Source organism: Ictidomys tridecemlineatus, chromosome 16 (assembly GCF_052094955.1).
Source record: "Ictidomys tridecemlineatus isolate mIctTri1 chromosome 16, mIctTri1.hap1, whole genome shotgun sequence".
NCBI lineage: Eukaryota > Metazoa > Chordata > Mammalia > Rodentia > Sciuridae > Ictidomys > Ictidomys tridecemlineatus.
In genome coordinates, this window is record NC_135492.1 from 37796564 (window position 1) to 37811616 (window position 15053).

Sequence of the window (15053 nt, forward strand, 5' to 3'; positions counted from 1 at the left end):
AGGGGAGACCTGAACCCGTCAGCTGGGCCACGCCGGGAGCTGTCCTGGCCTCAGTCCTCTTACCTGTGAAATGGGCTTAGCGGCCGGGCTTCCTCTAGACAAGGCCATAAAATCCACCCCAGAGGCAAGCAGTGAGAGAGGGGTGTGGAGGCAGGGGACTGGCCTCCGCGATGTTGAGTCATAGGGACTTCTGACCTATCAGGAGAGGCCTAGGTTAGGCGCTGGCTGTGTTCTGACTCATCATCTAGACTCACACAGATGTGCCCAGTGCACAACAGTAGGGCCAACGAAGGCCCCCGGAGAGCACCGCCTCAAGAGAGGGACTTCTGTCCCTTTCCTAGTTAAACTCCGAGGACGGTGGCACAGATCTGACAAGCGAACTAGCCTCCTTTTAGCGTCTGGTTCCACGAACCAAGGAAGAGAGATCTTGCCCTTGTGGTCCAGAAAGGCTGCCACAGTTCCAGCCATCACATCTTGATGAAGCAGCAGGCTGGAGGAAGGACGGAAGAAGAAAAAGAGCCACGCTGCGGGTACCAGATGTGTTTTCAGACAGTCTTCTGGAAGCTGATGGGGAGGGGTGTGTGTGTGCTTTGCTATGTCCCACTGGTGGCAGGAGAATCACAGGATTCAGACACAGGGGCCAGGGCAAGCAGACCCTGCTGGAAATCCAGGAACGTGAGCCTGACGCTGGGTCCGCAGTCGACCCTGCCCTAGAGCAGCCCCGGGGCCTTCCCGCCCTGACTCCAGCGTCCCCAGGGCCGCGCCACACGGTGCCCCAGGTCCAGGTCTGCAAGCGCAGAACGCGCGCCGCGCGGCCACCAGCGAGTTCCCACAACCGGAGCGACTCTGCGCGCAGGGAGCCTGCGGCGCATGCGCGGTGCCCGGGTGGGCCTTCCCGGCCTGCGGGCTGCGCGCCTGCGCTCTTGGAGTCCCGGCCCGGCCTGTCCGCGTATGCGCCTGACTCAGACTCAGGCCCCGGGGCGGCGGCGGGGAAGCTGCTTCCCGGGGAGGGTGTAGCGCGGTCTCGGGGGCCTGGGGGCTGCGGGGCGCCCCGGAGCAAGGGCAGGCGCTGGGGTCAGCGGGGAGCCGTGGCTGTTGGGGTCCCAGCCTCGCCTCCTCCTGGGTAGGCGGAGAAAGGCCAGCGGGGGCGGAGGCCACGCCTGTCCTGCCAGAGAGGCTCTGGAGGCTGAGGCCGGAGGATCGCTAGTTGGAGGCCAGTCTCAGCCAAAGCGAGGCCCTGAGCAACTCAGGGAGGCCCTGTCTCTAAATAAAATGCTTCATAGGGCTGGGGACGGGGCTCAGGGGTCAGTGCCCTGGGTCAGTTTCTGGTGTCCCCCCCCAAAAAAAGGGCCAGGATCAGTTTTGGGAATGGAAGAGGCCAAGCAGGAAGCGGGGCAGAGGGGCCCCTGCAGACGTAATGGGTGGTGACTTTCTCAGCGACAGCTATGGTCAAGGTGACATTTGGTCAGAGACCTGCAGGAGGAAGGATGCGGGCCTAGGGGACCAGATGGCACCCCTTAAGGCCACAGTGAGGACGTTGGCTTTTGCTCCGGGCGAGGTGGAGGTGGAAGTGGGGACCCAACAGCTGGGGGGCCTGGTGTTTTCGGGGTACCCCTGCCACCAAGGGGGTGGAGATGAGCCGGAGAGTGGTGGCTTGGGTTCCCCAGGGACTGGCCCGACCAGCCGTTCCCTCGCCCCGCCCCTCCTCTGGGTTTGAGCTTCCTCAGGATGGCAGAGTGGCTGCAGCAGCTCCAGCACTCATTCAGAGACTTTCCAGCAGAGGTTCAGAGGCGGCTCCAGGCCTTCCCTTGATGGGTCCATCTCTGTGCCCCTCCTACAGCCGGAGGATGCCGTGGTCTGACAGGGCGTGTCCTGGTCGCCTCGGGCCAGTCAGCAAATGGCCCTGGACTGGGCCTATGTGGTCCCTCCTCCTGAGTTCCCGAATGTCCGCCAGGCCCTCAGCGAGGAGAGGCCACCACTGTGTCCCCATGGGAGTCCCTGTCTCAGAGTCCTGAATTCTTTGGTACCAGGGACTGAACCCCGGGTGCTGAGTCCCCTGAGCCCGTCCCCAGCGCTTTCCAAATATTTTATTGAGAGGGTCTCCCTGAGTTGCTCAGGGCCTTGCCGAGGCTGGCCTCCACTTTCCATCCTCCTGCCTCGGCCTCCAGAGGGGGCGGGCTGTGGGCGTCCAGGGCCATCTTCAAGCTGCCTGTCACCCCGCAGTGCGGGCTCAGAGCCTGTTCCCGTGCGCCCTCCTGAGACCCACTTTGCCACCACCTGGGACCCGCTGGGGTGCTTCACTCAGCACCCAGACTGAAGGGCGCGCAGGGAGCCAGCATTTATTGAGTGCTTGCTGTTTGCCCTGGGATCTCAAGGCCACTGTTGGTGGGACGCGCCTCCCTGGGGCCCAGGTGGGGTCTGGGAGTGGCCGAGGTCTCTGTGCAGGTCCAGCCTGCGGTGGGCCAGCAGCTCTGGGGCTGTCCCTGGCTGTCCCTGGCCGGGGAGGGGGACCGGAGGTGGCCGAGGCGCTGGGCGGCCCGGGAGAGGCAGGGAGACGGCTGCGCTGTGCCAAGAGGCATTGATTCCGGGCCCAGGCACTGCGCTGGGGCCCGGCCAAGGGATGATGTCATGAAGGACAGACTCCGGGGGCGGCGGTGTCCCTGCGGATGACGTGATGGCCCAGACGTGAGGAATCTCTACCCGGAAGACGAGGCTCTCGGCTTCCTTCTCCCCGACACCCTCCACTGTGCTGTGTGACCTTGGGAAGCTTACTGCCCTTCTCTGGGCTCCCTGTGAGACGCCCCCAGACACCTTCTGTCCATCCCAACCCGAGGCTGTTGGTCTCTGGAGAGGGTCAGTCTGGCTGCTGGTAACTTGTCGGCAGCTCAAGTCCCGAGGGACGGGACGCAGCTGTCCTCCCAGGTTCCCCTGGGATTTCCCACTCTGGAGGCTGGAGTATTCCATGGGGAGTTGGTGCCCAGGCTGTGTGGCTTCAAGCAGATTGCTTGACCTCTCTGGTGTCTAGTTTCCCACCAGGAGGCTTTGGAAGGGGCTGGACAGTGAGCAGTTCCTGGCTGCAGGCTGCAACTGTCCCCTATCCCGTGTCCTCTGCGGTTCCACTGGCCTGAGTCTGGGTCCCAGGTTAGGTGTGCTGTCCGGGCTGGGCTGGCTCACTCTCCTGAGTCCCGGATTCCCCATCTGCTGAGGGGCGGTCACACCATAGGAGATATGAACAGGAGTCCTAGGTGAGCGTCAGGGAGGGCGTGGCACCCGAGGACATGGTCCCCGTGGGCGCTGCCTTGCTGGCTACCTCGCCGTGCCCGAAATGTGCCCAAGGCTTTCCTGCCACAGGACCTTTGCACCTGCTTCTTTCTCTGCCTGGAATCTCCTTTTGCAAATAGAGTCTTTTTCCCCCCTCCAAACCTCAGCCTGTGTCTCCCAGGAGGTGTCTCCTGGCCACCCTAAGGTGACTGCCTCTGTCCCCTCCTCTTCAGCATCCTATTGATGACCTCCTGGTCTTTCCACCACAGATTCCACCTGTGCCTCCGACCACTCAGCTGCTGGCCCCTCGTTACTCCACTGGCCTCCTGCACATGCTTGTCCATCCGTCTGTCCATCGATCCGTCCATCTGTCCACCCCCCAGCGCTGCCCGACCCCTGCCCTCAGCCAGGTCCAGGGTCACACAGACACCCTCTGGGTCCTCTCCACCCCGCAGGGCTGACCAATCCGGAGGCCATGCCCCCCAGCCCTGGGTGCTTGGTGACCTCCCGCGTGCAGACCTGTCCCCTAGGGGACTACCCTGGCGGCTCGGGTACAGGTTCCGTGGCCAGGGGAGGCAGGAGGGACGGGCGAGCCGCAGCCCTGCCCCAGGGGGTGGTGACCGCAGCCCGCGCCTCGCCCTGGAGGCCCTCGGCGGCCTCTCCACTGGAGGCCAGCGGGACCCTCCGCAGGCCGGTGGGCGAGGGCTGCCCCTCGTGGACTCGCCGGACTCCAGGTGCTGGCCCCTGAGGGTGCTAGTCTCTGTGGGTGCTGTTCCCTGAGGGAGCTGGCGCTGGAGGACGGGGCCAAGGCCCAGGTGCACCCCGGGCCTCCGTGGAGGCAGCCTCCCCAGCTGCCTCCTGCGGGCGGGGACACTTCTCTCTTGACTTGGGAGGGAAACATCCCTGCATCCGAGGTAGGCGTGGCCCTCTGGCCAATCAGAGAACAGCATACCCTCACTTGGTGGAGCGATTGGCTGTCTGCGGATGGTCACATGACACAAGGCAGGCCAATCAGCGTCCACCCTGGGATTCTGCGGGGGCGCCAGCAGGGGGCAGCACTCTGGCCTGGCTCTGGGGTTGGCGCTTGGTGGCTGCAGTAAAGTCAGAGCTGCTGGCGGGCATCGCGCCACCTCCCGGAGACCTGGCCGAGGATGGGGCCACCGGGTGACACAGTGCTGCAGATAAGAAGGCACATGGCTGGGCTCTGTGGTGCCCGCCTGTCATTCCAGTGGCTTGGGAGGCTGAGGCAGGAGGATCTCAGGTTGGAGGCCAGCCTCAGCCACTCAGTGAGACCCTGTCCCTAAATAAAATACGGAAAAGTCCTGGGAGGTGGCTCAGGGGTTGAGTGGCCTTGCGGGGTGGGAGGAGGACATGGACGGAGTCCCATTGACATCTTTGGATCGGAAGCCATCGCTTAAGCCTGTCATTTACAAGTCATTGATCCCCCGTTTCAGGTTTTTGAAGGCACTTGGACTTGGAGGCCCGACCTAGATGTCCTCTGGCGCTGTGCCCGGAGAGAAAACGGAGACCAGAGAGGGCAGGAGACTGGCCCAGAGTCACCCAGCTCCTGACCGGAAGTGCCTACCCTTAGCAGTCTCTCAGGGCATCCCAAGGTCACCGTGGCTTCTGGGGTAGGGGAGGGCAAGGGGGGACAGTTCTGGGTTGCCGAGGGGGGTCGGGGGTCCCCTGCTGTGGTCAGGAGCATCACAATCCAACTGGGGGCAAGGCTGGCCTCCAACTTTCGATCCTCCTGCCTCAGCCTCCCGAGCCACTGGGTTGACAGGTGTGTGCCTACCACCACGCTGGACTCCACGGCCATTTGACGGAGTGACAAACTGGGGATCCCTGCAGCCAGCCAGAGCTTTGCCAGGGTGCTCCAGGGGGTGGGCTAGTTGTTCCCGGTGCTCCGTCTTCCTGTGTGACCACGGTCCAGCGTGACACCCTCTCTGATCCTCCGGAGACAGGTGGTCTCCAGGAGATGTCCAGGTTCTCCCTGTCCACCCCCAGCCACCTCTTAGGTTCTCCCGCCCTCGGAGCCACCGTCAGTGGGAAGAGAAGTCACTTGTGTCATTCCAGAAAGGACGCGTGAGTCAGAGGCCGCGTGAGTGACTTTCCCAGCGGGCCCCGTCATTGTGTGTGCTGTGAAGGAGACTCCGGCCCGGCCTCCGCCTTTCAGGAAAGGGACAAAAAAAAGACCCTGATGATGTCAAGGAGGTGACCTCTGGGGACACTCCGAGTGGCCAGGGGCCCAGGTGGCCTTGGGAGCTGTCAATCACGTGACGGGCTCAGGGGACTTTGGTTCCTCTCCCAGGGCTGAGGCCGCGTTGGGATTCGGGTGGCGACTTGTCCAGGCGCCAACCCGGGGAGGGGGGGGTGTCCCCGGCTTGTATGGAGGGACAGCAGAGAGGGGCAGGTCCCCTCTTCACGGTCTGCTGGAAGGCGCCTCCCAACACACTCCTGACTCCGGGAGATGGCGGGGAACAATGGCCTCCCCTCTCCAGGTCGCTGCTGGCCAGTTTCACCTTGAATTTGGTCAAAACTTGTGATGAATGATCGCCCTCCTCCGCCCTGGGCCTCCCCGGGCCCAGTTGGCACTCCATAAATGCCCACTGGCTTAGGAGGGGCCAAGTTGGCTCTGGTTAGCCTCCCCCGCTTGGTCCCCGCTGTGTGACGTCCACGGTGTGGGGTGGCATCTCTGGGTCTTGGGAAACGCACGGACCCCGGCCTGAGGAGCTTCCGGGGCCCAATTGGGTCCAGGACCAGGTTCAACCTGAAACCAGCCTCTGAGGACGCAGGTTCTCGTCTTTGCTATGAATTTGCTGTGTGATCTTGGGAAACTCACTCACCGTCTCTGGGCCATAGGCACTTGTCTGGTGGAGATCAGGACGCTGACTCCATTTAAGAGATCCTTCCATTCTTTCCAAGCCATCAACATTTATTGAGCTCCAACTGTGTGCTAGGATGCAAATGGAAGACAGAGCTTACAGCGGAATCCTTAGAGCTGCCCTGAACAGTTGACGTCGCTGTTTACCTAACCAACACCCTTCTTCTCTTCTGAGTAATAGGCCTCTGGTTTTGTTCAGGGTGGCGCTGTGTCCAAAGAACTACATTTCCCAGCCTCCCTTGCAGCTAAGGGTGGGTCCCGGGGCACAGCCCGAGCCAATGAGTTCGAAGCGGAAGTTGATGGGCGGGGCATCTTGGAAACTGGTGGGTTTTTTTCTTCCAGAGCTTGTGTTCTGTTTGGGATGTGGGTGTGATGGCTGGAACTCTGCAGAAGGGTTATGAGCATGAGGACAAGGAGCACACCTGGATGCAGGTGCGGTGGAGCCCACATCCCTGAACATGGGGGAGAGAGAAGCCACCTAGGTCCAGCTTATGTGGCTGGTGGGTTTTTAGTTACAAGAGACCAAAGAATCCGTGATCATGTTTGAAGCCGCTGAGATCTAGGATTTCCGAGCAGTTAAGCTCCACCAAACAGTTATCATGACAAACAAATAATCAGGGCCAGCCAAGGTGGAACCCTAAGGGGACATCAAGTCCAGGCAGGAAGTAAGAAGGAACCTTGGATTTCAACAGTTTTAAAAAGTTGACCTGCAGACTTAGCGTTGAGCTTCCTGGTAGCCAAGTAGAGCAGGGAAATACCGACATGGACGCGATCCTGCTACCCCACCGGAGGAGTGTTGAGGGGTCCCGGCTTCCCCAGACAGACCTGTCCCCAGTGCTAGGTCCCCTGCCTGGGGGATGTTCTTATAGCCTCTGGGCGTTTGTAGAATAGAAGCAGCGCCCTGGATCCCCACCCCAGGTGAACTGTGGCCTCCGTGTCCTCTACCCAGGGGTCACATCTGGACACTAGCCACACGGCCCTCTTAGATATCCGGCCTCCTGTCCCCCTGCAATGCCCAAGACTCCGGGTCCATGTCACTCTGTCTTCTCTGGCCATCTCCATCGGTTCCTGAGTCTTGAACCCCTCTCTTGCTCCTGACCCATTTGATCTGCTCAAGCCACGGCCTCCAAAAGCTCAGAGCACCCCTCCTTCCCCCTCTCCTGCTATTTTATTTTATTATTTTGGGGTACCAGGGATTGAACCCAGGGTCACCCGTCCACCGAGCCCCGTCCCCAGCCCTTCTGATATTTTATTTAGAGACAGGGTCTCACTGAGTGGCTCAGGGCCTCGCTAAGTGGCTGAGACTGGCCTCCACCTTGCGATCCTCCTTCCTCAGCCTCCCGAGCCACTAGGATGACATGCACGTGTCACCCTGCCCAGCTAACAGAAATATTCTGTTTCTATACCGTCCAGTGTGGTGGCCAGTGCCCTGTGGCCACGGAGCCCTGGGTACCCGGCTAGTGTGCCTGAGAGCTGGACTTTTCATTTAAGGAGCCACGTCACGGTGAGTGCTCTGTGGGATGATGTGGGGCACGTGCGGGGGCTGGAAGTCCCTGTTCCTCTGCGGGGACCCAGGAGGTGCAGAACTCAGGCTGCGGGGGCCCAGGAGGTGCAGAACCCAGGCTGCGGGCAGGAGGTGGACGGGCAGCAGACGGAAGCCTGCCAAACATGTGGCCTGGAGCCTGCTCTGTCCTGTTCAGCTGCGGGGTCCTGGTGGGGACTTGGAAGGGGCCGGGCAGGGTTAGGACATGAGTCCACCCTGGAGGGACGGGAAACAGTGCCTTGCAGGTGTGTGCTCCGTCCTGCTCAGAACCACGAGTCCCCTGTACCCGAGGCTGGGCTTCGGGCCCCGCCATCCCCCCCCCCACCCCAATGTCACCGTCAACGGTTTGTAGAAAAGAAAGAGTCAGAGAAACCAAGCTGGAGCCTTGATCAAACCAGACCTGAAGGCACCCACCTTAGGAATCTCCTGTTTGTCCTGATGGAACATCCGATGTCCTTTCTCTCATCTACTCTGAATCTCTGGAGGGGGCAGTGGTCACCCCCAAATTGTTAAAGAGATCCAGAGAGTGACAGTGCTTGGTCCCAGGTCACCCGGTCCCCAGAGCAGGGGTAGTCGCCCATGGTGCATGGGTCAGGTTCTGTCCTTTGCCTCGAGTCCCAGGCTGCCCCTGTGGGTTAGGAATCGTTCCCTTCTTTTTCAAGCAAAGGGACCGAGATTCAGAGACGGGAGGGGACCTGCCTCAGTGTCAGGGTGTCCCAGCAGGAGACCTGGGACACACTGCTGTTCTGCTTGGTGACGCCTCACGGAGGGTATTTGAGTGAATGAATTGATTGATCTTGGTGCCAGGGACTGAACCCCAGGCTGCTCGACCCCTGAGCCCCGTCCCCAGCCCTTTTTGCTTTTTATTTAGAGACAGGGTCTCGCTGAGTGGCTGAGGCCGGCCTCCAACCTGCGATCCTCCTGCCTCAGCCTCCGGAGCCTCTGAGATGACAGGCTGTGGCTGAGCTTGGTGGCTCTGGCAGGAGGAAAGCCCCGGCTAAGGAGGCCCCTTGCACCCTGGGGAAGTCACCGTTCCTCTCTGAGCCTGTGTCACCTCCTTTACAGACGGGGCTGTGCCTGCTTCTGAGTCCCCAGAGGAGCCCGTGTGGTCTGTCTGTCCACGTCGCGGGGCTAGTCGGGGACAGGGGGGGATAGTGTGGTCTGGGGAGGCCACAGTGGCGTGGGTGACGGTCGCCGTGGAGACCAGAGAGGGAAGGAGGGGGGCCTGGGGCTTGGTGGTGGCCTCGAGGTGGCCACTGGTGTTGGTCAGGATAGTGCCCAGGCCTCCACCCGGGCCCTGGCTGACTGGCAGGTGACAGGGACATTGGCAGAGGGACTGACCCCTGGGAGGAGAGGCAGGAGGCCCCAGGCCTGGCCCAGCTCACAGTGGGGGCTCCCGCCTGCCTCAGGAGTTGGGCCCCGGGGAGGCAGCGGCTGGCCTCCCCTGGCCTCGGAGGCCCTGGTCACTCTAGAGGCCCAGAGGCTGCTCATGGATCCTGGCCCTGCCCAGGGGTGACCCGGTCCAGGACCCCCCGGTGGAGGGGTGAGGACGGGGGCAGAGCAGGTGAGGGGGCGCTGGCCTTCCCGCCGCCCAGCCCGTCTCGCCGCGGTCACCATAACTCAGCCAGGTGGACGGCCTCCCTTTCTCTGGGGTGATTTACGGGCTGCAGGAGGGCGAGGCCCATTCTTTGAACCTTCAAAGGGAGCAGGGGACAGGCGGGGGGGGGCTCTGGGGGCGCCCACGGGGCCTGGCCCGTCCCTCATGCCCCCCCAGAGGCTGCGGGGGCCTGGGTGTGCCGGCCACTCAGCCGAGCCTGGCCAAGCCTGGGCGCTGTCACCTGTGGAGCGTGACCGGTCCCCAGCCCCGCGCAAGACATGGGTGGCCATTTACTTATTTATTTCCTTTTGGTCCCGGGGCCCTCAACCCCTGAGCCCCGTCCGCAGCCCTTTTTCTATTTTATTGAGAGACAGGGTCTCCCTGAGCTGCTCAGGGCTTCACTGTGGCTGAGGCTGGCCTCCACTTTTCCATCCTCCTTCCTCAGCCTCCCGAGCCTCTGGGATGGCAGGCGTGGGCCACCGTGCCCGGCTCGGGGCTCTGTGTCTGTGGGCTGGGTGTCGTGGTGACCTGAGGTTAGTGGGGGGGGGCAGCCTGGGTACAGCGAGTGCCCACCAGGGCCAGGTGAGGGACCACGGTGGCAGGGCCACCACAGAGGGGCCTGCTGGGAGGCGAGGAGTTGGGGGAGGGCGGTGTGGGAAGGACCCCATCTTAGGGGACATCTGAGAGGACCCGGGAGGGAGGTGGGGGTTCTGGGGTGGGGTCTGCAGAGCTTGGGAGGCCCCCGACCGGCAGTGGCAGTGGGGAGCCACAGATGTCTTTGAGGGAGGGCACCCCAAGTCCCCTTCTGCCCACCTGCCCTGCCCTGAGTGCCGGGCACCTCTGGAGGCCCTGCCGGGGTGGACGAGCCTCCGCCCTGGACAGCAGAGATGTGAGGACCATCCCCAGCCTCCGCCCCAGCCCCAGGAGCAACCGAAGAGGAGCCTGTGGTCTAGGAGGCTGCTGTCTAGGAGGGCCAAGGCCTCCCTGGGGCGGAGGAGGGGTGGCCTGCACTCCCGTGTCGCTGCCAGGGAGTGACCAGGACGTTCGCAGGCCCTGCTCCGGGTACTGGTGGCACTGGGCAGAGACACCCCAACCCAGAACCTTCTGGAACCGTCCGGTGGGATTCGGTGGGGAGTGGTTTTGGGGGATCGTAAATTTCCCTGGAAGCGGGTGCGGGGGACTGGGGAGGAGTTGAGACTTGTCTGGGGGCAGCCCGGCGCCCGCGGATCCTGCACAGCCGACCTGTCCCCTCGAGGTGGAATCCCGGGATTTCGTGCCGGGCTCCGACTTGTCTCGGTTCCACCCCAAAAACCAGCCCGAGATGCCTGCAGCCCGCCGGGGCGCCCCTTGCTCCCGGGGGTGGAATGTTTGTTGAGCGCCTATTATGTGCGGGGCCTCGTTGGGGGAACCTGGGCAGGTCCTGGCTCTGGTGGCCCTGTCTAGGACTGGACGGGGGGGGGGGGAAGGAAGGACCCCCCGGGTCTCAGTAAGTCCTCCTGCAAATCTCCCCAGGATTGAGGGGTTTCATGGCCAAGGAAGGGAGACACGACCCCGTTCTCCAGGGGTCGCTCAAGTGGCCCCCAGTGACCAAGAGGACCCTTCCCCGCACCCTGCAGGGAAAGCCTGGGGTCTCAGCAAGACCTCAGAGCCAGGTGCCGTGGTGCAGGCCTGTCATCCCAGCAGCTCGGGAGGCTGAGGCCGGAGGATCGCGAGTTGGAGGCCAGCCTCGGCCAGGGCAAGGCCCTGAGCAGCTCAGCGAGACCCCGTCCCTGAGTAAAATACAAAATAGGGCTGGGATGTGGCTCAGGGGTCGAGGGCCCCTGGGTTCAATCCCTGGTACCTCCCCCCAAATCATCTCAGGGTGGGGGTCAGCACTGTACCCCCCCAGCTGTCTGGAGCCTCCTTAGGCCCCTGGGAGGCCGTTTCCATGGCAACAGCTGCAGCCGCTCACAGGCCTCCTTCCCTTGTAGCTGAAAGGACTCTAAAGGGAGGGCTTCCTGCTCAGGAGGGCTCATCTGCATGTCATTTGCATACTATTAGCATGTCATTTGCATGCTATTTGCATGTCATTTGCATGCCATTTGCATGCCCAGGACTTGGTCAGGATTCTCTGGGGACCCACAGGACAGGATGAAAATGTCGCCCTCCCGCCGTTCGTTGGTGAAGGCAGGGTTCCTGGTTGCGCCCACGGCTGCCCCAGGGTGGCTCTGGGGGTCTAGAACTGGGGCTGGGAGAAATCAGGCGGCGGGTGTCCATGCAGGGACGGGGAGCCCAGCGCCATCGGCCAGTGCTGTCTGAGCAAAGCCGCCGGGGAGGCCTCCTTTGTGTGGAAACGCTCACCCTCGTGTGTCCCACAGAGGAACGAAGGGGAAGGCACTTGTCCCCCACGGCCAGCTCAGAGGTCCAGCCGGGCGCGGTGGTGCACACCTGTGAGCCCAGGGCTCGGGAGGCTGAGGCAGGAGGATGGCAAGGTGGAGGCCAGCCTCAGGAACAGCAAGGCCCTGAGCAGCTCAGGGAGACCCTGACTCTAGACAGAGTCCCAAACAGGGCTGGGGACGGGGCTCCTGAGGCCCTGGGTGGGGACTTTGGTGGGAGGCTGGGGCGGGACGCGGCTCAGACCACACAGTGGGCACTTTCACGGGGACACTGGTGGGGACAGAGGGCAGGAAGCAGGAGCCTGGGTCTGGGCCCCGAACGGCCACCGAGGGCGCGGTCCTCATTCCCCAAATGGTGGCCGGGTGCCAGTCTCCATACCAGGAAGCTTCTGGGGACAAAGGGACCCTTGGGACCAGTGGGGCTGGAGCAGGTTGGGGGACCCGCCGGTCATTGTAGGAGTGACGGGGCTCGGCTCTGGGTCCCTCTGGAGCAGGCCAGTGACTGGGGGCTTCCTGTCCTTCTGTCCCTTCGAGGCCCCTGTGGCCGGGCTGTAGGGCTTAGGTGAGCTTGGGGACAATCCCGGGGGCTTTAGGTGAGGCCGAAAATGGAAGGGGCTTGTCCATGTATCAGCACAGAACCACCTGCTTCAGGGAGCCAGAGTGGCAGCTGTCACTCCCCCTGGGGACACCTGCTCCACCCTCATGTCCTCCCCCACTGCCCTGCCCTCACTCTACCCTGATCTTCGACCTTCTCTGCTGATCCTCAGCCACTCAGCACACTCTGCCCCAGGGCCTTTGCACATGCAGTCCTGGGAGCGTCTCTCTTCTGGGTGTTCTCAGGGGTGGCTCCCTTGGGTCTCCTGGGAGTCCACCCAGCGGCCTTGCTCCAGGAGTCCTTCTGTGACCACCCCAGCGTCACTCTGCTCCTCACCCTGCCTTAGTCTTCTCTGGATTGGTCCCTTTCCTCTCTCTGGGTGGCACTAAGAGTCCGAGTGCTCTTGTCCCTGGGGTCTGTTTACGTACTGTCCGTCTTCCTTGCTGGGCGACAGCTGTGGAGGACGGGGCCACCTCCGTCAAGGTCAGTGCTGTGGCCCCAGGAGCCAGCGTGTGTGGGGGCCATTCCAACGACAGCTCCTGGGCGAGTGGAGGAAAGGAAGGCTGAGCCTCTACAGGGTCCTCCTTCAAATGCCTCCTTCTCCTCCATTGTTTGAAGGGGGGACCAGGGACTGAACCCAGGGGCCCTCGACCCCTGAGCCCCGGCCCCAGCCCTGTTTTGCGTTTTATTTAGAGACAGGGTCTCCCTGAGCTGCTTAGCCCCTCACTGTTGCTGAGGCTGGCCTCCGACTTGCGATCCTCCTGCCTCAGCCTCCCGACCTGCTGGGATGACAGGCGTGGGCTGCTGTCCCCAGCCCGGTCCTTTTTCTGTTTCTCTCACCACACAGCCCAGACACTCCCTTGGCTAGGGACAAGAGTTGTCCTTCTCTCTGTACCAGACCTGTCACGGGGGTTGTCACAGCACACAGTGAGCCAAGATGGTGGTTTGTCCGCAAAAATGACCTGCACAGACCCCAGTCCGGGTCCCCTGCAACGGAGCCGCTGAAAGATTCAGCTTTGCGACTATTTGTTCATTTGAAATAAGGTACAAATAGGTTTCCCACAAACTAGGGCACTTGTCACGGGCTCTGCAGTTAACTCGATCCTCCTGAGGGACCTCATCAAAGAGGGCTCTGTCCCATGCCATTTTCCAGGCAACAGAGGTTTCTAGTATCCCCATTTTCCAGATGACAGCGGTTTCTAGTATCCCCATTTACCAGATGACAGCGGTTTCTAGTATCCCCATTTACCAGATGACAGCGGTTTCTAGTATCCCCATTTTCCAGACGACAGCGGTTTCTAGTATCCCCATTTTCCAGATGACAGCGGTTTCTAGTATCCCCATTTTCCAGAGACAGCGGTTTCTAGTATCCCCATTTTCCAGACAACAGAGGTTTCCAGTTTTCCCATTTTCCAGACGATGAGGCTGAGGCACAGAGAAAGCCGGGGGGTGCACAGCAGCAGCTCCTCCGCTTTGAGCACTGGGCGAGGCTGCTTCCCGGGGCTCTTGTCTAACCCTGTTGGCAGATCTGCAAAGCATGTGCCAGGAACGCCATTTACAGATAAAGACGCCAAAGCTCCAAGTGAGACCTGGCCCAAGTCCAACCGGATCTCGGCCTCCCTCTAGGCCTCGCTGGGTCCCTTTGAGTCCCCTTCCCATTCCAGTCCGTTGCGTCCCTTTTACTTTTGTTCCGGGTCTTTTCCGTTCCTTTCATTTCCGTTTCACTTGGTTCCCTTCCTTTCCGTTCCCTTTTCTTCCTGTTTCTTTTCCGTCCATTCTTTTCCCCTTCCGGTCGGTTCCCTTCCCATTGTGTACCGTCCCTTTCCCTTTCCCTCTAGTTCCCTTCCTTTACTTTCCGTTATGTTCCTTTCTTTTCCGTCCCTTCCCCTTCCGTTTGGTTCCCTTCCTTTACATTCCGTGGCACCTCCTTCCCTTCCCTTTTCGTTCCGTCCTTTCCTTCCCATTCTGTGTCTTTTTCTTCCCTTTCCCTTCAGTTCTGTCCCTTCCCTTTCCGTTCCATTGTGTCCCTTTTCCTTCCGTTCCCTGCCCTTTCCCTTCCCTTCATTTCCGTTCTGCTGTTTCCTCCATTCATTTCCATTCCGTTCCTTTCCCTTCATTTTCTTTCCTTCCTTTCATTTCCGTTCCTTCCCCTTTCCTTTCCGTCTAGTTTCCTTCACTTCCTTTCCCTTTCCTTTCCTAGCTGCGGACTGGACGGTGGCCCGTGTTGGACATAGCACGCGTCAGTTCCTCGAGGCGAGCAGGAGGACTTAGGGCCTGGCACTAGGGTCCGGGTCTGTAGCCGGGTGGCCAGGTGTACGTTGGGCGCGGAACTCGCCCTCTCGGCTCTCTGGGGCCAGAAACACCGGTGCACACAAATGGCTGGCTTAGGGAAGCACAGGCCTTCCGGCGCCTGGGCTGGCTTCCGCTTCCTGTATGTGCCGCCATTGTGGGGGGTGGAGTTCCGGTTCTTGGACTTCCGGCTTCACGTGGAGCTCGAGGACTGCCGCATGGGTGGCTGCGAGGCATGGGGGGCCGTGGCCTCTGGGTGGCTGTGCTCGAGGTGTGGCCTGGCCTGTGTGACCTGTGCGCTGGGGGCAGGTTTCTGACCCGGCCCTGGAGCTCCGTGGAGCCTGGGCGGGCAGCCAGGCGCTCCCTCGCCGGCCCCTCTGCGGACCCCCAGGGGGACGCTGCGCCTTCCCAGGCCGAGGGCAGGACCCCGGAGGCAGCTCCGTGGGGAGGTCCCGGCGTCTCTGGGTCCCCACCTGCAGCAGCCCTGCCCGTACTCGGCCTAGGACCAC

General features: G+C 61.9%; 1 long non-coding RNA gene across 1 annotated transcript; it reads left to right on the forward strand.

Moving 5' to 3' along the window:
• The first annotated feature begins 4953 nt into the window (after positions 1 to 4953).
• On the forward strand, positions 4954 to 8010 carry LOC120891911 (uncharacterized). Its single transcript, XR_005736497.2, has 3 exons — positions 4954 to 6396; positions 6488 to 6577; positions 7559 to 8010. It is a non-coding gene; the product is annotated as an uncharacterized LOC120891911 (long non-coding RNA).
• The last annotated feature ends 7043 nt before the right edge of the window (positions 8011 to 15053 follow it).